At 40.7% G+C, this 22,454-nt stretch overlaps 1 long non-coding RNA gene across 1 annotated transcript; it reads right to left on the reverse strand.

Annotated features, from left to right (window-relative positions):
* Nucleotides 1–266: 266 nt before the first annotated feature.
* LOC128110724 (uncharacterized) lies at nucleotides 267–7,148 on the reverse strand. The gene is made up of 2 exons (XR_008218301.1): nucleotides 7,037–7,148; nucleotides 267–975 (listed from the first exon to the last, which is right to left on the reverse strand). It is a non-coding gene; the product is annotated as an uncharacterized LOC128110724 (long non-coding RNA).
* Nucleotides 7,149–22,454: the final 15,306 nt, after the last annotated feature.

Genomic DNA, 22,454 nt, shown 5'->3' on the forward strand with positions numbered 1-22,454 from the left:
CAGAGACACCATGCAGGCACTTTGGTGGGAGAGGGAGAGGAAAAGAGAGGGGAAGAAAGACAAGGGAGAGGGAAAGCGAGAAACGGGAGAGAGGCGGCAAGGGTGCACATATTGTGGGAATGGAAAAAGAGAGGGGGAGGCGGAGTTTTCTTTTTTAAAGGGGACTTTATATCAGGATGCTGCGTGAAGCCCCCAGGGGTGGGTCAGAATATTAACATTCCTGTAGATGTAACCAACCATCTATTAAATAAGAAACACAGAACCAATGCAAAGAAGAAAGCCAAGAGATCAGAGCTAAGAGCCTTACCAGCCTGCTGCAGCTAGCCTCTTCAGCCAAGAGACCTCTCCAAAAGAGAGCTACTTCCTGTCTGTTTGTCTTTATATAGACTTTCTGTTCTGCCTTCTCATTGGTTGTAAAACCAACCACATGACTGCCTCATCACTGTCTGTTGTACAGCCCTCCAGGTCTTCTATGGTATTGAGCTTAAAGGCGTGTGTCTCCAATGCTGACTGTATCCTTGACCACAGAGAGATCTACCCAGCTCTGCCTACCAAGTTCTGGAATTAAAGGCGTGCACCACGAACGCCCAGCTCTGCTATGGCTTGCTATTAGCTCTGACCCTCAGGCAGCTTTATTTATTAACATACAAATAAAATCACATTTCAGTACAATTAAAATATCACCATACATTCCTCCATTTTGATTATTATAAAAAGACTATTTATGGATAGCAAATGGGGGGGGGGGTGGCGGCGCCGAATTCTCTAGAAAGCTCCATGCGAACAAGGGGCAAATTGGGGAGGGGGTATGTTAGGAATCAGGGTCACATGCAGCAGGAGATCTTGGGCATGGAGGTCTCAGGAGTCTGTTCCTTGAGGGAGCTGAGAAGGCAGGGTGCAGCAGTGATGTTCCAGGAGCTTGGGGGAGTGGTATGCCAAATCAGGAGTACAGAAGCCATTGCATCTGCTGTTTCTCTGGAGGTCAAGTGGGAGGAATGAAACTGTAAAATATGCTCGAAAATGGGTGGGATCAGAAATGGGCTCTGGAGATTGTTAGTTTTCATCAGAATAGATTTATTGATAGTAAAATAGCAGAACTTTCCCCAGGAACCTGCAGGTATCTGTAAGACAGCTGGAATAGATTTAGTGAAAGGCTAAGGCTTTGGGTTAAAAGGTATGATCATTTCCTGGCTTCAGCCCAATGAAACATATCTTTAAATCTACAACCAGAGCACATTTACTGAATGGAAGTGGTTGAGTGAGTGAAGGAGGAGGGAGGCTTCCCTAAACATCATCAGATCTGAGAAGGATATGTAAGTGAACAGAAGTGAGACAGCTTTTCTATACTAAGAGCAGTCAATAATAAGAAGTCACATTGAAATCTGTTCTGTGGAATTATCTGATTTGGGAACAAGGTAAATCATGTCTAGACCTAGTAGTAGTCCTAGGAGAGGGGGACCTGTGAGTTTTACATAGAGAACTGAAAAAGGAGCTGAAGCAAAGCCTGGTTGTCAAATGACATCGGAGATCTGAGAAGGATAAATTTTACCTGTGTTAGCAATTGGAAGTGACAGAGACTTGCCTTCTGGCTACCTAGACAGCCACCTCAGGGTCCTCCATGGTCATTGAAAGCAGAGGTCTCAAGGCAACAACATCCATCTTTGGCTGCCAGGCCTAGGTCTGCCAGGACTCAGAAGATCTGATGGTTGTGGGGTAGGAACTTGTGGGGAGGACCAGCCTATTTTGTCTAGGCAAAAGTGAGGCAATGGGTTCCCAGAGTTCTGTTGCCCATGGTCTGAAGAAGGCCCTGGCAGCAGTCAAGGTTCTTCTGTGTCCATCTCAGTGACTGGTACTGCCATTCTGGAACAAGTTCTGGGTGGAGATTTTCCTATGCCCAGTCATCTTTGGAGGAAATAAAAGTGCTGCCAGGAGTCAGCATATCTGTCTATCATGAAAGACTTTTTAATTAAACATTCTAAACGCCATACTCTGCAGATCTCTGAGTGTTCAGGACTGCCTGTCTATTAGGTATGAATGGCTGACTATCAGCTTGTATTCCCTAAGTCTCCCATATCCTAGCAGCTTCTATAAGGCTAGGACTTGCTGTCTCCTGAGAAGGCAAAGACGAGTGGCAGGGGAAAGATCCCAAGGCCGAATGGGAACCGGAGAAAAGGGGCTTGTGAGTCAGGGTGAGTCTGAGAAAAGGGAAAAAAAAAAAACCCTTGGTGGACCAGGAACTCCATCTTGAATGATTTACATAGAAATAATAATTTCTCAAGGTTATGTAATACCTCTTTTGTTCTGCATAAAGGTCAAGTGTCTTATTGCAGAACCATTTTAAATAATAAATATCAATTGACAATAATGGGTCCAGCTTCCTGGCATATCAATGGGCATTAGGTAGCCAATTGGTCCCCTATACCAGGGATTCTGTCTTTTAACTTAGTCCTCTAGCCTGTCCTGGAAACAGGGAGAATAGGACAATGTATTTTTCTCCGTAACTGCTTCAAGCTGAAACAGGGCACAGGTGTTTAGGACCCTGGGAGCCAAGAGGCTAATCAAAGGTAAGGAGGGAACCCAGGCAATGGGGTCTTTATCAGAAGTATGTGGTCATCTGACCTATCCACAGAGAAAAGAAATAATTACATTTGACTGGACTGGTCCACATCAGCCTTCAGCAAGTCCACATCTCACAGGTTGAAGTCAGTAGAATTCTTTCAACCTCTGTGAAGTAGATCTGATGGCTTCTTTTGATCCTCTGAGGCTTATATAAATTTTTATTAAAGGACATAAAAGTTTTAGCTATATTAGCAAAATTACAGATTTGAGTTAAAACCATGTACATCTTTTTGTTTATACTGAGAGAGCCAAGTATAGATTGGACAGAGATTTCTTTGGGCTGATGAGAAGTTTAATTTTTTATTTTTATAACTGGTATTTATATCCTGAATCATTTATCAAGAGACCTAAAAACTGCTCCCAAGAAAGGGTTCAAGATCTCTTAAATGTCTTCTTGCAATATCAAAAATAAAGTACATGACATTTTAAAAAGATTTAAAATCTCTCAAGTATTAGTGCTGCTACACTATCCCAGCATAGGAGCCCGATACCCCCTCCCTTACCTGAGTCAAAAAATGACTTACCAGTGCCCTTAGTAATGATGGAGGTGAGGTCATATGACCTGTCTGTCTTTCACCTTAGTAAACATAATGTCTACATGACCACATGATGGCCCTCTGGCGCCTGACCATGTGTTCATAATTTTATTTTTAGGCATACAGAATATGGGACAGATAAACTCAAGCATACAGAACAAATATGGAACACAAACTCAAGCATTCAAAAGTCAGTCAGGTGTGTTAATATTCTGATCTGCCCCCTGAAATCCCACCCCTTGGTGCCACCCTGTGTCCTGATATAAAAGCCTCATTCTAAGAAAAAACTCCACCCTTCCTCTCCCTCTCTTCTGCTTTTCCTCCTACAAGGTGCACACCCTCAACCTCAATTCTTCCTCCTCCTCCTCCTCCTCCTCCTCCTCCTCCTCCTCCTCCTCCTCCTCTTCTTCTTCTTCTTCTCCTCCTCCTCCTCCTCCTCCTCCTCCTCCTTCTCCTCCTCCTCCTCCTCCTCCTCCTCTTCCTCCTCCTCCTTCTTCTTCTTCTCCTTCTCCTCCTCCTCTTCCTTTTCTCCTTCTTCTCCTTCTCCTTCTTCTTATTCTTCTCCTCCTCCTCCTTCTTCTCTCTGTCTCTCTCTTTCCTATCTTTCTCTTCATCTCTCTATTATAATAAACTCTCCACATGGATGTAGCATCTAGGTTGTGAATTACTGGCCACTGCTGCTGCTGCCACGCCCACATGACATGCTCCTGCCCAGCCCACCAATGCATCCCCCCAGCATGTTTCTCCACACTTGAGGGATGCCCTTGAGGCCCCCATGCAATAATTCATAAAATTAGTGCCCAATGTCACCAGGCAATTCCACTGCTTTTTCCTGCCCATCAGCAATCTGAGGAGCTCTGGGATCCTGTATCACCTGCCATTTTCAGGTTGGAGCACCACCAGGGACTCTTCATCCTACTAGACTGGTAAGATTCCTCCCTTCCCTTCTAGCCATTTTCCCACAAACGAGGATTCCTCTCATTTGCTTGCTGACCACGTGTCTTTCAGGCTCTAAGCCCCTCAGCCCCTGTCCCTATGATGGCACATGGAGACAGCCTGTGACCTCTCAATTCCATGGCTGATAGCCATTGACACAACAGTCCATTGGCTAACTTGTACCATTATTGTTGGCCCTCGCTGACTGTCTGGGATGCCAGAGGTCAGTCCACTGGGCCTTGTACCTCATTGTAGAAAAATGTGCCAATGGCCCCCTGCCCTCACCATTGCCACCAACCCATGGCTTGGGTTCGTTCCCCTGTGACTGCTTGCACCACGCTGCAGCCGGAGTGGGGGGTCCTTCTCTCCACCTGGCTACACTGTTACTTCTCCGTCTTTCTTTCACAAAGTATTTCCTGAGTGTGAATGGAAATGTATGATTGATATGGCCATCTATATTTCTTTCTGACTGACTTTTAAGTGCTTCAATTTATCTGTTCCTTATCTGCTCAGTTTATTTTGGGGAAAAAAACCAACATGAACATGTGGTCAGGTACCATATTTGATAGGGGCAATCATGTGATCAGGCAGCACCATCTTAAATAAAGGCAACCATATCATCAAGGCACCATCTTAAATAAGAGCAACCATGTGGTCAAGCCACCACCTTAAATAAGGGCAACCACATGGTCTAGCCACCATCTTGGCTAAGGTCAAAATAGGCGCAGGTCATATGAACTCACTACCATTTTTACTAAGGGCAGCATTGCAGGGCCCAGTGACATATGCACTCTCCTCCAGGACATCAGCAGAATCACATGCATGCAGTATCATTATATTAAGTTTTTAAAATTTCAGATCTTAACATTAATACAATTCTGATACACTTTGGGTCATAAGCTCAGGATTTTAAATTTTCCTTGGCTACTCATTACCTGCTTTTCTACAATTTGGATTTTGGTACTGATTGATAATATTAATTTATATAAAACTCTTTTTTCCTCACCTGTCTATTCCTGAGAATGATACTCCTCTCCCTCCTGGTCTTCCTTTCCCAATTACTAAGACCATGGGCCAAGAGGTCCCCAATAAATTCATAAAATTTTAACTCCTGCTTATAAAATTTTAACTCTCATCTCTACTCTATATATTTCAGCAGGATGGCAGAAACATAGAAGCAGCGGTTGTAGACCACAACCTGCAGCACTTGCCCTGCTATGGATGCCAGCAGAGACTCTTGTCTATGTGATGTGGACCAGCCCAGCCAAATGTAATTGTTCCCTGCCTCAACAGCCAGGTCAGATGACCACATGCCTGGGTTCCCTCCTTACCTTTAACTAGCCAGAGTCCTATGGAGAACACATCATTGTGTGCTCCCTATTCCCAGAACAGGCTGGAGGGCTAGGTTAGGGATGGATACCCCAGCATAGAGTCCACCAAGAGGGTCCTTTTGCTTTTCTCAGAGTGTCCTTTTCTCAGAGTTGGGCTGCACCCTGACTCACAAACCCCTTTTCTTCTGTTCTCATTCAGCCTTGGGATCTTTCCCGTCACTCTTTTTTGCCTTCTCGGGAGACAGCAAGTCCTAGCCTTATAGAAGCTTCTAAGATATGGGAGACTTAGGGAATACAAGCTGATAGTCATTCACACCCAATAGACAGGCAGTCCTCAAATGCCCAGATATCTGCATAATATGGCATTTAAAATGTTAATCAAAAAAGCTTATTATATCAGAGACTCCCAGATATAACAGTGACCCAAGGTCTCTGAAGAAGATGTCTCCACCTGGACGATGGCAACACTGACCTCTGGGCAAGTTGCCCAAATGTGACACCTGCCGCCATGACCAGCCCAGACTGTGGACAAACAGTGGGACATCAGGGAATTGATTGCACCCCTTTTTGCCTAGACAACATAAGATCAGTCCTCCGTATGTCCCTCTTCCATGGAAAAATTCACACCTCATGGTCTTGATGGATCAAAGACTGATGCTGTTCTGATACTTCTGCCAAAAATGTGGAGACCTGGGTATGGCTAACTGGGTATGGACTGGTCCCTGTCATTTTTAGCAGATTCGAAAGCTGCTTGGTCTGCACTCAGTCGGGTACGATTTATCCTTCTCAGATCTCTGATTCCATTTGATGGCCAGACTTTTCTTAAACTGCTTTCTCAGTTCTCTGTATAGAATTCAAAGGTCCCCCTCTCCTAGGTAGCTGGAAAGCTGTCTTACTTCTTAAATTTATCCTTCTCAGATCTGACTATGTTTGCTGACTGGGGTATCAGTTTAACAGCCCCAATCCCAAGATCATATATATATATATATATATATATATATATATATATATATATATATATATATATATATATGCTCTCCAATTACAGACAGGTATGCCTCATTCACAGACTTCATGGTACAGGATAGATTGGTTTCAGATATAACTCCAGAGGTTCAAAGTTTTAATACTGATAAATGCAGGTTTGATAAACTGATAGAACACTGACTACAAAGAATTCTTAAAATGGATTTTTAACCTCTTTGCCATGATGTAAATCCATTCCAGCTTTCTTATAGATACCTACAGGCTCCTGGGAAAAGTTTTGCTACTGAATCAAGAAATCTGGTCTGATGAAAACTAACAATCTCCAGAGCCCATTTCTGACCCCACTTATTTTTCGAGCATATTTTACAGATTCATTGTGCCTGCCTGGCCTCCGGAGAAACAGCAGATAACATGGCTTCTGTACTCCTGATTTGGTGTGCCATTTCCCCCCAAGCTCCTGGAACACCACTGCTGCAACCTGCCTCCTCAACTCCCTCAAGGAACCATTCCTGAGTTCTTCTACTGCCGTGTGTGACTTCCAGTTCCCCTCCCCACTTCACCCCTCGTCAGCTTGAAGTAGCCTCGAGAATTCAGTGCCTTGTTCCCCCACTTGATCCCATAACTCACCTCTTTTTATAATAATCAAAACGGAGGAAGGTTAATATTCTGATCCACCCCTTGAAATCCCATCTCTTAGCGCCACCCTGCATCCCGATGTAAAAGCCTCATTCTAAGGAAAAACCCCTCCCCTTCCGCTCACTCTCACAGCTTTTCCTCCCACACGGTGTGCACCCTTGACCTCTATCTCTCTCTCTCTCCTCCTCCTCCTCCTCTCTTTCTCTCTGCCTCTCTCCTATCTGTCTCTTCATCTCTCTATTATACTAAACTTTCCACATGGATGCAGCATCTGGGTTGTGAATGGCATGCAGGCTGCTGTTGCCATGCCTGCATGCCATGCATCTGCCCAGCATGTTTCCCTGCATGTACAGGATACCCTCAAGGTCCCCCTGTGCAATAATTTGTAACAAGGTGGCCACCTCAATCATACATTTCCATCCACACAAATGAAATAAACTGTTTTAACAGAACAACAGACAAAACTCCAGGAAACTGTCAGCTATCCAACTTTAAAAAGCCAGAGAAAAGAATGTACAGTATAAAATGAGCTGTAGGACTGCAGGCTGAGAAGCAGCAGGGTGGGAGAAAGCCAGGAAGAAGCAGAAGTTAAGCGAAGCATCCTGGGTCCCCTGAGCGGTGGCCGTGGGGGCAAGGGCTATGTCCGGCACTGCTCGCTCCAATGCCATGAGTGGTGGTGGCTGCAGGTGGGAGGAAGGGATGGGAGTGTATAGCCCAAGAATCTAATTCTCCGTAAGTGAGGAAGAGGATACAGGCTGCTGAGTGATTCGTCAGTTGCAGAGCAGGGGTACGAAGGATGCTGAGGTCCAAATGAGACAGCATAAGCTATTGCAACGTTTCATCAGAGAACTGGGCTGGAGGGCAGAAGCCTGAGGGACATGTGATTGCTCAGTACTGAGACTTATGAACGCGGCCAAAAGACGAGAGACCATGGTCGAGGAGACGAATCCTCAGTCATGGTAAATGGCCAGAAAGGGGGCTTACTGATTATGGTGGTGTTGGATAAAGCTGAGTGTTGAAGGTTCCAGGGCCCCTCGCGTGTCTCAGACTGCCAGCAGGGAGGAGAAACGCACCAGGAGGGCCTCTGCTGAGTCACTGGCACCAATGTTAGGATATGGCAGTGGGAGGTCATGGCTAGCCTGGCCAAGGTGCCTCACGGTGGGCGAGAGACAGAGATGCCATGCAGACAGCCCTCAGTGAAAAGTTTTATTTGGTGGGGGGAAGAGAGAGGAGAAAGGAAGAGGGGAAAAGATAGATAGGGAGAGAGAGAGAGTGTGTGTGCATCTCTTGGAATATATAGAGAGGGGGGGAGGAGAAGGAGTTTTCTCTTAAAGTAGGCTCTACTTTAGGATGCACAGAGTGAGTCCCCAAGGGCAGGCCAGAATACTAACAGTAAATCCAAAGTAAACCCTTCCTTTTACAAATTACCTTAGTCAGGGTATTTTATTACAGCAATAGAAAAGTCACACACACACACACACACACACACACACACACACACATATACACACACACACACACACACACCAATAACAAAGGAAAAGAGGCCATAAGATGGACGGAAGTGGAGAGAAGGGCAAGGGAGGGGTTGGGGGCTGGGCACGGGAAGGAAAGGAAAGGGGGGAATGATGTAATCACATTTAAATTAAAATTTAAGAATACTTTAAGTAATTGTTATGTTTTCTCAATAGGTTGAGAAGAATTTAAACTCTGAATTAATTCCCTAAGAGGTTGTGTGGTTTCATTTTGAGTAAGAGAAAAAGGCTTCCATTATCTTACATATCCTCTTACTCAAATAATAACACTTTGGGTGATCTTTGGTAGTTATTTTTTTTAATGGATTCTTTTTTTTTTGTCAAGACAGAGTTTACAAAGTTTTACAGACACAGGAATATCTTGTTCTTTCTAAGAAATGAAAGACCTTGTACCTCAGAGTAAACATTATTTTCTTGCATTTACCTTTCAGAGAAGGCACACAGTGAACTTCACTACTTAAGTCAGCAGCTAGAGTATGTCCTTGGCAAACAGAAAAGAAATACTGGAAAATATTAATTTCGCAATATTAAAAGTAGATTATATTTTTATCAGGGATAAGTTTAGAAACATTATTTTGTCTCTATACTATGGTTCTGACTTACTTGCATAAGCAAAGAGATATTGTTTTGTATGTAATTTTAACAGTCTTTAGAAAGAAGGTAGACTCAGAATCCCATAAATAGCAGTAAATCAGTTTATTGAAAAATCTGTTAATAAGATTTTAGCTTTACCTTACTTGCTCATTGTATCAGTACTATGTCTATAATACTCATGAGATTATCATCAAAATATATGACTGAACATTTCAGCTTCTGCTCACTCACTGAAGCTGTATGTTGCTAATTGCTTTTGTTTTCATACACTTTTATTTTTAATCACAGTGTAATAATGTGAACCCTCATTGGAAAGATATATATTTTTAAAAAGGAAATCCTGTCTTCCCCTCCACTTACACGCTATCTGAATTCTACTCCCCTCATCAGAAGAATTACCTTCAATTATTAGAAACTTTAATCTGTCTAATTCTATTACACAATGATCAGAATTTGTTGTTTGTACATTTCTGGCTTTAGGGATGTCTCAATATTATTGGCTTGGAGAACTCTACAATGTTAATATAAGATCCTCAAAAGATGTGTGTTTTCTCAGTGTGGGTTACAAAGGCAGAAATAGACATAGAGATAGAGATTGAGATACATCAGACCACAGTTGCTGATTGTGACTCAAATTTCATCTACCATCATGTTCTCTTGATCATTCAGATTCTAAAAGAAATACATTAAGGTTTCAACTGTGATTTCAGATGTTAGTTTTTGCTTTTATTTTAAAAGATTTTCTTCTTTATAATATTTAAAGTTTCCTTAAATTCCTATGGACTTCTTGGATAAAGTCTTATGTCTGAAAGTGATTTAGTTTTTCTCTCACATTTTAGTTATACTTGGGATATTTGTCTATATTAAAACTTTCTTCACTAATGGAATATTTTAAAGATTAAAAAGAAGAGAATTCTGTCTGTGTCTGTGGGTAGACCTTAGGGTACAATGCTAAGTGAGATAAGTCAAGAACAAGACTATATGATCCAACTCACATGAAATCCCTAAAGCAGTCAAAATTCAGAAACAGAAATAATAAAGGGTAGGGAGTATCAGAGGATGGATTTGTACCTAATGGGTTTCAGTTTTGCAAAATGATAAAATCCTAGAGATCTGTTGTACAATGTGATTATGCATAAAACTACTGAACTCTACACATAAAAATGGCACAGATGGTCAGTTAAATGCTTTGGTTTATTCATGGTGCTCTGACTCACCATACTGTGTCTTGGTAAGCTTCTCTTCTCAATCACTGTGTTCAACATTTGTTTAGCTCTACAATATGAAGAATTAAATCCTTCTCAGTACAGGAAAAATTTCTTCTTTTACTGATTGCTCATAACATGTTGTCCACCCAGAAAACCAAGAAAGGATGTGGTTAATAGCCAGGTGACCTTTGTACTGTCTGTATGTTCAAGACCACACTGGATCCTCCCCTGGACCCTTATAATAAGCTGGATTTTTTTTCTCCCTCCCCCACCCTCCAGTTATCAGTAACCTTATTTTTCTGAGTCAATCTATGGAACCCATCTTTATGGAAAGTGTCACATGTACTTTGCAAAGAGTTTTGATGTAGTCATGCCCAATATTTATTTAGCTTATATTGTGCACAAGAGATTGAGTTCATTATCAACAGGAAGGTTTTCACCAAATTGTGCTGTGCTTCAATACACCTAAAATAAACTACACTGGGTCAGACTCCCAAAGTTTGAACCAGTACCAGCTTAGTCATGTTGAACTGAACTACCTTCTCACCTCCTGCAGATTGTTACTCTGCTGGCCATGGTGGTCACAGAGACCCCCACAAGCATCAATTTCCTCCTTCCAAAACTTCTTGGGAACTTCATTTCTTTCCACCATGCTTCTCAGCTCTTTCTTGGTCACCATGTTTCTTGTAAAGTTCGCCTGGATCCTGGGTTGTGATCTTCTCTTCATATTCCAGATCATCAATGTATTGTTTATCAATGTCCTTTCTGTGGTTCAGACTTCTACTGGATTTTCTTTAACAATAATACTTCTAATGTCCATGTGCTGTATTTTTCCATCTTTTACTATTTTCTTTGTATAGCACATTATTCTTGGTATGTGGATGCCTCTTTAATATCTCTAAGGAGTTATTATGATTTATTTAATGTCTGCTGACTTACTTCTTTGCTTTTAAATGTCATGTAATTTTAAATATTTAATATTTAAATTTGTTTTTAAATATCATGTAACCTGCCTAACATGTTTTTATTATTGTTATAATTATGGTCCTCCAGATCACTCACTCTCATTCCTTGAGAAATCTAATTTCTGGTATGCTATCTCTCTACCCAACAGACCTGTGGCCTTAACTCTTGACAGTTTCCATGTCTATAGGGGTGAACTTCTCCCCTCTGGTAACTTACCATTCACCTTTCTCAGCCATTGATACTAATGGCCACATCTTAGACACTACTAACAATTTCAATCCCTTTATGGTCTTGATTTCATCAACTCTTGTTGTCAACCTTCAAAGTTAGAGAGTTTCTTTTGTGTTCCAACCCAAACAATACTTTCACCCAACTTAGATCCCTACTCCGTTATTTCTGCCACATTTTCTCCTTTGCTCAAAGTTATGAAGTTTGTTTTCCCCTTAAGTCATCTTGAACTCTACTTTTAATCACTTTGTGAAGTCCCTTGATTATTCATTTGATTCTCTTGTCTCTACCACCTCACTGAAGTTGTTTGGTCAATCACAAGTCTAGATCAATCCAATTTTCTACTATTCCAAACCTATGCTTTTGTACCTGCATGTGTCTGATGATGACATCTCAAGCTTAAGGAGGGTTTTAACACACAACAATCACACTGTTAGACTGCAATGAAACAGACAGGAACTCAACCTCTTTTCTTGCATGTGTTATTCCTTTATATCTAGCTTTTGAGTAGATTATAGAGCAGACTTTACTATAATTTTGGGAGAGGTGACAATAATTTGTCTTCCAAACAGCATAACATTAATCTTTTAAAAAGTCCCTTAGTGTTGTCTACTTGGGCTCCAGGCTCTTGCAATATTGGCCTGCTTCTTTTTCTCTCCTGTCTTTCATCTCCCCTCTTTGTACTTCTATCCTAAGCAATTTGTCAAGGTAGTTGACTAAGCAAAGATTGATCTTTCCTTCTGGGGAATTTTGGTGGCAATTGCTAAGACAATTGGATTTACTTTACTGCTGTTGATTGACTGGTAGAAGACATCAGTCATAGACTTGGTTGAAAATTTTTACACAATGCCTTTATATTGAAATGACAACAAAAAAGCAAAGCATTTCCTTTTGCTAGAATTGATAATATCATGTAGTACCACACTTTATGACACTAACAGGAATTAATCCAAAGCAATACGTACAATGCATAATCATTAAAAGTAACTATGGTATCATCTCTAGATTCCTAAAGTTGGCAATAAACATGTGATAGTATGTTGGTTTCCTTGTGTAGCCTGCATTTAAAGATAGATAAGTAAATGGCTATATTTGGTGTACAATGGTTTTATATCCATTTAATGGAAATACAAAAATGGTTAAGAGACTTTAAAAATCACAAATATGTAATTTCTATCAAAGTGATTGAACCAGGCAATAGCAACTAATACATAAAACCATTAGAAGAAAAGTTTGATGGCAGCTTAAAATAGAAAGCTTAGGTTATGGCTACCACAACCCTCTGATGGAGCTATGTGTCAGTGAAAGTAGAACCAACAGTTACTAGGTGCATTTGCTTTGTGTTTGGGGAGAGGTGAATAATTTCAAATCCTGTGCTCACTATTTTAAGACCCTAAATATTCTGCTTTAAATTTATTTTACTTTTCATATGAGTTCCAAACTGTTATTCCAATTTCAGAGGAAGAAAACTTGCACAATTGGATGCTGCTTGGCTTCCCACTTAATTCTCCTAATGCCGGCATGGCTTGGCAGTCTGCAGAGACAAGGTGCTAGGGGAGAAACAAATAGCGAGCACCTCTCCATGCTGACAATGCAGAACAGTAAGAAAACGGGGCATACGCAGATGTCTGTGTTGGTTACAATACACGGTGGATGGTGTGGTAAAGATATAATGGAACACTCTAGAAGTAATAACTGAAAATTACACATGAGCTTGATCACAAAGGACTTTGCACATTCTGTTAAAGAAGACCTTAATTTTTATACAATATGCTTTGGATGTTGCCTTTATAAGCAGAAAAGAGTGAGGGCTTATGTTTTCTTTTAACATGATCACTCCAGAAGTCTTGAGAATGAAAAACAAGTTGAGGCAAGGGGAGAGCTGAGTGACTGCCACATTTGTGTAATGATATCAGAGTGGCAAGAATGAGGTCAAAAAAGAATAGATGGGAGACAAAAAAAGAGAGCACATATGTCCATGTTTGATGTGCAGGTGATGAAGTGTACTGATTTAGTGGGTATCAGCTCAAAATATATGTAGAGAAAATCTCTCCCAGAGCATCCTCATCTGTGTGTATGTTCCAATTAAGAATACCAAAACCAGTTGCTGAATGGTCATAGCTTATAGGTGTCATTATTTTACAATAAAATGGAGAATCAGGATCTAGAAGATTCTCCTGTGGTCCAGAACCAAACATCTTTCAGAGTGTACTAACAATGACAATTGGAATGAATTAAGCTGTTGATTCTCACCTCACACAAAGAAAGAAGAGAAGGGAACCTCAAGGAGACATGGTGGCATGTGCTGGTAGGGACAAGCCCTGCATTCTAACAGTGCCTTGCAGTCCGGCTTTTTTACAGCAGCACATTGTGGCAGCTGCAGGGTGGTTTTACTTACATCCATTTCAGCCTGTGCATTTAGCTGCCATGTACCATTCATTAGGTTTCCTATCTTTAGAACATTATTCAGGGCTGTCAGACATACAATATTCCAGAGGACTTATCTGCAGCGTCAAGGGCAAACACCAAATGGATGGAAACTAATTCTAAAATCTGGTGGTTTATTTAAGTATCTGCCTGGCTTTTGAATTCCTGTGCAGCACCTAAGTCTGAATATTATAACACCATGCCTAATTCTGATATATCTATGTGGCTCAGAAAGGCAATCTGATAGCAATATAGGTAGTTGGACCTCAAACATGGATGTAGTCTACCACCAATTTTTCACCCATTCTTTCTCCTAATCATTTGACTTTCCCCCCAATTTTATTCTTCCTTCTTAGTACATCCCTTTATAGTCAATAAAACTGAAGGGTAAGGATAGAAAGTAAGGAGAGCGGAAGGCAGGAAAATCTCATAAAGAAAATGTTGAAGACAGAGAAATCTGGAGTAAGACTATTCATCTCTCTTTGAACAAAGAATAGAAAAGCTACTTGAAATCTATTGCCCAATTCAACACATACAAAGAAAGAATTCTAAGAGGAAACTACAAAATATTTGCACAGAGACAGACAGAAGAGATAAAATTGTCAATACCGTAAGAAGAGGATAAATGAAATTAATGTCCAAGTACTCACTCTGCAGAGAGAAACTCCAGTACAGAGAGATGGACAAAAGCTTTGGGGCCACCGTGGCCATATGTCAAACTCTTCCACTTACCAGCAGAGTGACATTGCAGGTGTTGTTTAGAATTTAAGCCCTGGCTACTTTATCTTTTATAAGGACTTAAAACTCTGGAGTAAACTAATGTCTGTGAAGCAGTCTGTGTGCCTCCAGTCTCCCTAGCATCATAGGTGCTAACGAGCATTTGTTCCCTTGCTATCCTAGCGTCCTGCACAGAGCTGTCTGCAGGAACTGTACAGGGCAGAGAAGAACGGGTGTTTATGGGAGAATTAGAACATGAATACAGAAGAAATTCATGCTTGAGAAATGAAGGGGAGTATAGCATCTGGTTAGTAAAAGCAAAGCCTCTATTGTCTTGTGTGGACCATCACTGTTCCTCTTGGGCTATAAACTAAAAGGCTTCTTGCCCTTCTTTTCAGAATGTCAGATGTCAGTGGTGTCTTGATCATGACTACTAACCTAAACCATTTTCACATATCTCTACCCTTTCTTACTGCTCAATAAATAGGTTGGGTAGATGAATGTACCAATCAATCAACTGTTCAATTTCTAGCTTAGAAACCCAAAGCAGCACCCATCTTAATGCATGGAATAGTATTATTCTATCAGAATCGCCACACAATGGAAGCCATGGCTATCAAAGCTAGCATTTCTCAGCAAGCCAACCTGAATTAAGTGGGCTCTATTTTACTCTGGCCTGTTATTTAAATATGCCATAAACACAAACTGTGAAAGTGTCCAAAAGCCGAGTAACTTTCACTCGGTGTCTAATGGTTACCATTCATCATCTAAAACTATTCCAACAGCAGTGATAATGGCCTAGCCCTCTGTGACCTGGAAGCCCTCCAGGAATCAATTTACATTAGCAAAGCTTTGCCTCACCAGGCCTGGCCTGCTCCTTCACAGACCTCCCCTTATGCTGTGCTGGGAAGACATTGCCCTCATTAGCCATGGAGTTCCCCATTTCTTTTGGTGTGAATCCAATCCCAATGTTCAAATCTCCTACAATCCCACCAATAACACACATAAGATAACTATCTCGTTAGGTCTCAAACCCAGAACAAATAGCAGAGGTGCTCATTTAACACTAAAGCAGACCTGACTGCCAGGTTCTCCCAGCATCCCTCAGTCCCTAAGGGTATGGCTGGCATACATTGCTCCCTACCCCAAACTTCTCCAGCCCAGGGGTTGGACTGCTCTTTCCCCAGCTGTCCCTTCCTGTGTAATCCAGCCCTCTTGTCTACTCTTTACTCCGCAGGTGTCCAGGCTCTCCCCTCTTCTCACCTCCCTTCTTCCCCCTCACAATAACGGAAGGTTATCTGCAATAAACCTTCTCCTCCATCATTCCTAGGAGCAGTCTTGTCCTTCCTGTTTAATTTCTCTTTTTTTCATTCATATCTATAATATAATAAATAATTATTAGAAGGCTCTTCACAATGCCAGATTAGGTTGTCATATCATGGTGTGTCAAAACAAGAAAAGCATTGCTAGGACGCCATCCTGTGCCCTTCTCCTGTGCTTTCAGGGAGGTAGCTGTGGTCTGAATGCTTGTATCCCACGCACGTTTGCATTTTGAAACCTAATCTCCAAGGTGATGGCTTTAAGAGATGGTGTCTTTAGGAGGTGATTGTGTCATGGGACTGGAGCTCTAAGAAGCATGGAATAACTTGCTGGTTCTTTTTGCCCTCCCACCACAGGCTCTCAGCAGACAATAAAGGTGCTCATGCCTTGACCTCTGATTTCTCCCCTGTCCAAACTGTAAGAAATAACTTTCTACTGCTTATAAATTACCCAATCCAGCTTATTTTGTTATAGCATCCCCAAAGGTCTACAACACATGGTAATGACACACTGCATCTCACAGTAGCTCCTTCTTGTCCAGAGTTGATGAAGATATTATGTGGCATCATGGGAATGTGGCCTGCATATGCTGCTTCCTCTCACAACCAGCTGTAACTCTAGTTCCAGGGAATCCAACACCCTCTTCTGGACTCTGCTGGCAACAGGCGCAAAAGTGATGCACAGACAAGCATGACAGCAAAACAAAACACCTATAGAGCACATAAAATTAAATTTAATAAACTCTAGTGAAATGCAAAAAATAAATTTAAATAAACTTCAAAGGCTGTGACCAAAGAGGGCTCCAAATTCCAAGAAGAATCTACGAGTGTTTCCATGGAAAGTTGTGTGCCACCAGAGGTACTGACTCTTTCTTCAGTCACATTTGATGGAGCCTGGACTTCTAAAATCACAGACCATCTCGAACTTTTGTATTATTTTTGGAGCCCTTTGTAACAAGTCTTTCTCTGTCCCACCAGCCAACTCTAGAATAACGACATGGAGACTTATTATTAATTATGAAAGCTCAGCTTTAGCTGAGGCTTATTCCACTAGCTCTTATAACTTAAATTAACCCATTTATATTATGTCTTTCCTCATGGCTTTTTACCTTTCTTTCATTCTGTATGTCTTGTCTGACTCCGCTGTGTCTCATTGGTATCCTTCTCACTCCTAGAATTATCCCAAGTTCCTCTCTTTTTCCTGGAAGTCCCTCCTATCTCACATGCCTAGTTATTGGCCATTCAGTTTTTTATTGCACCAATCACAGCAACACATCTTCACACAGTGCACAAATATCCCACAACATTCCCCCCTTTTTGTCTAAATAAGAAGGAAAGGGTTTAGCTCTAGCACAATAAAACTATAATAAGAACAATTGTCAAGGAAGAATTACATTTACAATATTTAATCTATATGCATTTGGCATATTTGGAGAAAATACTCTATTTTATATCCCATCTTGATGAATCTAAAATTTTATACTTAAACTTCTTTATATCAGAACTTGTATTACCATCTTAAAAATAGACTTAAGAACATTTTTTCTTAGAACAACTTAAGCTTTTATGTCTTTCAACCTTATGCACTTTATATTTTTTATGTAAGTTTTTTTCTTCATTTGGTAGCAAGGAAAACCATAAAACTAGAACTATTTAGTCTTCAATCCCCATTTGAGATGCAAGAAGGATAAAATATTACTTGAGTAATCAGGAAGTACAGAGCAAACAACTTCTAAAACTATAGAAATGGCAGAAACAGCTAGCTGCCTAGACAGTCACTCAAGTTTCCTCTGCAACATTGGGACATTCATCCTTGGCCTATAGACCTAGAATATCTGACAGAATTTTCTGTGAAGCAGGAATTTTGAAGGACTGTCTTACCTTGTCTTGGCAAAGTTCAGCAGTAGCTTTTTTTGTGTGTCCTGCTTGTCCAATTTGGACAGCACATTGTCATCAGTTAAGGCAAGGGCAGTTTCTTGCCCAGTGGCTAACTTTGCCACAATGAAAGCAAACTCTATATGGAGTTTCTTCTATTCTCATCATCCTTTTTTTTTTTAAGTAGATTGGTGCTGTCAGGAGTAAATGTGTCTCACTGTCATGAAAAGCCTAGGTTATTAAAGCATTTTAAATGCCATATTCTGTAGCTCTTTGAATTATTTGAAGACCATCTCTCTAGCTAAAATATATCTCTGCTTGACCTTGAAAACATACTTAACATGGCCACAAATTTGATTGTTAGATGACTAACTACTAAACTGTATTTCTTAATTATCCTAAATAATTTGTAATAATAACTTTCAAGGACTAGAAATTTATAATATATTGTTAAATGACCTGCATAGGTACAATGCCTTAAACAAGAGTAGAAACATGTATACAATATAACAAGAATAGCCTTAAATTTATAACAATATACAAAAATCCATACCAATGTAAAATATTAGAGACTAGTGGTTGTTCAAAAATAGACTCAACAATCCACCCTTTTATCTCATCATTTCTCTACTATACTCCCCCAACTTTTCCCTTCCAAAAGAGATCCCTGATTCTAATCTCCTTTGTTTAACTTTTTTCCTGGCCATGATCAATAACAATTTGTAACCAACCCTCCTAAATGATGACAAACATCCATACTCCACTGAATGACCAAAACCACCCACCCCACCACTTAGGAATGTGAGCATCATGTTCTCTAGACTGCTTCCTACTGTCTGGGATGATAACATCTTTAGGAGATCCTGAGAAACTTGGAATAATGATCAAGTCCTGAAAGAGCTAACTGTATCATTTGTTGTCCAGACTCTGTGTGATGGGAAGGTGCATGGCTTATCTGAAGTTCTTCCTGGAGTAATCTGTTAGGCTGGACCATCTTAGCTAGCAGCGTTGAAGATTTTCTGAATACAGAATTTTGAGGAAACTGCAACAGAGGCATTCTGAGAAGCTGGATAACTTGGGCTGCTTGTTTTTACTAGTGTCTGGCCCTTTTTTTCTAAAAACACACAACCTTTTAAAGGTAACATATATATCTGTATTAACATAAGTGTGGAATTGCGGTGTGCATAAGTCAGCTCACGATGATTTTTTTGTTGTTGTTGTTCTATGTTTGATCAAGTAAAAGGCATCTGACAATTTTATAAGTCCACTTGGACTGCATAACCAAACTGCAATATAAATGTCCATCCACGCCATATGAAAGGATGGCATGTAATAATAAGTCATAAGGACTCTAGAGCCAACAAGATTTATTATGTCTCATCCAGTCTCAGAGCTGTTCCTATGTCAAGGGATCAGCTTATGCATTATCTATCTTGTAGTCTTTCTTGGATTTTTCCCTCATGTCTATAGCCAAGATTTTTAGGAGGTCTCCCCCAATCAAATCTGATCTTTACAAATTTTGAAGAGAACCATAACTTTTTATTTTCCATGGAAACAAAGGCATAACCTCTCCTCCAATGTAACATATTTTTTTACTTTCATTTTGAAGTTATGACATTTTTTAAAATATATAGATTGGTTTAATTTAACAGTTTCCATAATCCAACATCTCTCAGCAGCTATTTTTTGTACATTAGCATTTAAAAAATTCGAAGTCAACAAAACACCATACAGAAACCAGACACCCTGTGTATTTCTCATCTTTACATGGCTTATTTTTTATATTATTTTACTCTCTCTTTAAAGACTTTATTATTTTTAAACTATTTACTTTTTTCTACGACTGTCTAAACCTCTACACTCATTTTCTTTCTTTTTTAGCATCTAAACACATTTTTAAACATACTGTGCCTTTTAAAGGTTTTCTGAGTCTGGATCTGGCTTTACTAAGTGCCTGCAGCATTCTCTGACCGTGTGAGGCAAATCTTAAATTGCCATGTCCGCCACAGTACTGCTCAGCTTAGTACATGGTGCTGGTGCAGGGTGCTGGTGGCTGACTCCAGCCTTCAGGCAACAGCTGGTAACCATGCCTCTGTACACTGAGCACTGGCTCACCTGAGAGGCATCAGGACTAGGAAGCCACATTGGGCTTCTTGTCCAGAATTTTTCTTAGCTTTCTCAGGCCCTGTGATTGGACATTTGAGCCCCATCATTGGGCACCAACCCTTTAGCATCCATTCCCAATGTTTCCTACTTGCTGAGATGGGAATCATTTGCAGAGTTTGCTGGAGTACAGAGCCTAAGCCCCGCCTCCAAACACTTTCATTCCGGAAATCTTGGGAGGGACTGGGGACCTGGCATTTCTCAGCCACACAAGTTTCAGGATTGCCTTATCCTATGGAAGAAGACAGAGCCACATTTACTTCAAACATTTAGTTTTTGCATTACATTATCTAGCTTTTTGAATAGTTCATCCTTCTCACAAGGTACCACTTATCAAAACTCATCATCACTGACTACATAACCCAATTAACAAGGAATTTGGAAATCTTACAGATCTTGATGCGATTTCGGTCAATTACCCATCTTCTCTCTAATCCTGTGGTCACAGATTTGGGCTACATGAACCCACCCCCTGTTGCTGTAGAGATTCATATCCTCCACTCTCTGATAGAAGTGCCTTCTCTGTCTCTCCAAAAATGAAAAATAAAGCAACAAGCATTAACCTAAAGAATTCACAGAGACCTGGAGCTATGAAGGAGGCCAGATTCAAATGAAGTCGGCTTGTGTCTCCATGGACCCTTGCCTTACCATAGAACAATGCAAATATGTAAGCCAAAATATTTCCAATATTTTTGAAGCTGGTTTGAGTTGCATTTTCTAGTCTTGAAAGCCTAACAACTCATTTATTGATTTTAGCCTACAGATAACTTCAAAGGTTTATGATCTTTCTCTCAATGTCACATTCAAGTCCAATATCCTTGGGAAGAACACTAAGTAGCCTGTTCTGATAACTGGTACTCAGGTTTGATGTGCTAGTTTTCTCAAGCCTTTCAGGTCTGTCTCGGGGATTGTTCAGGATACTGGACTTAATCAGTTTTCTTCTTGTTTTAACTTGTGACTTCTTCTCTGTCAGCCTGTCATCTTCTCCAATTTCAGCATTCAGGGCTCAGACCACTTTTTTCCAATGTCTTCACTTCAGACACATTTATATATGAGAGCTCCCAAACACAAGTTGAAATAGATCATTTTCCAAATCGCCACACTCAGACATCAAACTACCTATGTGACATATTATCTTCCATGACTGACAGACTCCACACTTAGTGTTCCAAGATAACTAAACCTCTGCTTTCTTTCCCTATGAACCTTCAATACATACTCTATCTCAAGCCTTTATCTTATCTTACATCTGCCTTTCAAACTGCTTAAGTCAAAAGCTGTGGCAAGCCAAGCACACTCAACTTCTACCTTTTTTCTCATACCTTACATTCTGTCAGTACATCCCTCAGCCTGGCCTTCAAAACGTGTATAGAATCCAGTCATTGCCTCACCACCTACACTTCCACTCTAGAATGAGCAAGTGAGTTGCCAGTGAGTGGAGCCATGTATCTTCCAGAAATAAACCTATCTTAGCAACAGTTATGAACTCTTGTTCTAGTTAGTTTTTGTCAAATTGACACAGCTGGTATTATCTGAGAAGAGAGAATAACAAATTAGAAGATGCTTCCACAAAATTAGCCTGTAGGCAAGTTTCTGGGACATTTTCTTAATTAGCTATTGATGCTGGAGAGCCCAGTCTATCATTGGCTGTGCCACCCATTGGCACGTGGAACTGGGGTATAAAAGAAAGCAGACTGAGCATGCCATAGGGAGCAAGCCAGTAAGCAGCACTCCTCTACCAGCCTCTGCATCAGTTCCTGCCTCTAGGTGCCTGCTTTCAATTCCTGCCCTGACTTACCTGGATGATGGGCCCCAAGGTGATTTCAGTCCTGGTGCTTTATCATAGCAATATAAACCTTAACTAAGACAGCTCATTGTCTGGATACAAATTATCAGGTTGTCCACTGACCACCACACAATCACCACGGCACAGACGCAAGTATGCTTTAACTTCAAACGAATAAAAAATAAATATGATTTTAAAACAAATAAACGAAGAAAGGTAGAAGTAAGTAATAGACAAAAGGGACTGTACTGGCTCATTTGATGTCAACTTGACACAAGCTAAAGTCATTTGAGAGGACTGAACTTCTATTGGCAAAATGCCTCCATAAGAGCAGCTGTGAGCAAGATTTTTGTGGAGCATTTTCTTAATTAGTGATTGCTAGGGGTAAGCCCAACCCATTGTGGGTGCCCCAGGTTTTTTATAGGAACACAGACTGAGCAAACCATAAAAAAGCAAGCTCATAAGCAGCACCCCTCTGTGACCTCTAACTCGGCTCCTGCCTCTAGATTCCCATGCGATTTGAATTCCTGCCTTGTCTTCCCTCAGTGGATTGTGTGATTCAAGATACATAAATCAAATGAGCCCTTGTTG

The sequence above is a fragment of the Peromyscus californicus genome, unplaced genomic scaffold (genome assembly GCF_007827085.1).
Source record: "Peromyscus californicus insignis strain IS unplaced genomic scaffold, ASM782708v3 Scaffold_15__1_contigs__length_86483966, whole genome shotgun sequence".
Taxonomy (NCBI): domain Eukaryota; kingdom Metazoa; phylum Chordata; class Mammalia; order Rodentia; family Cricetidae; genus Peromyscus; species Peromyscus californicus.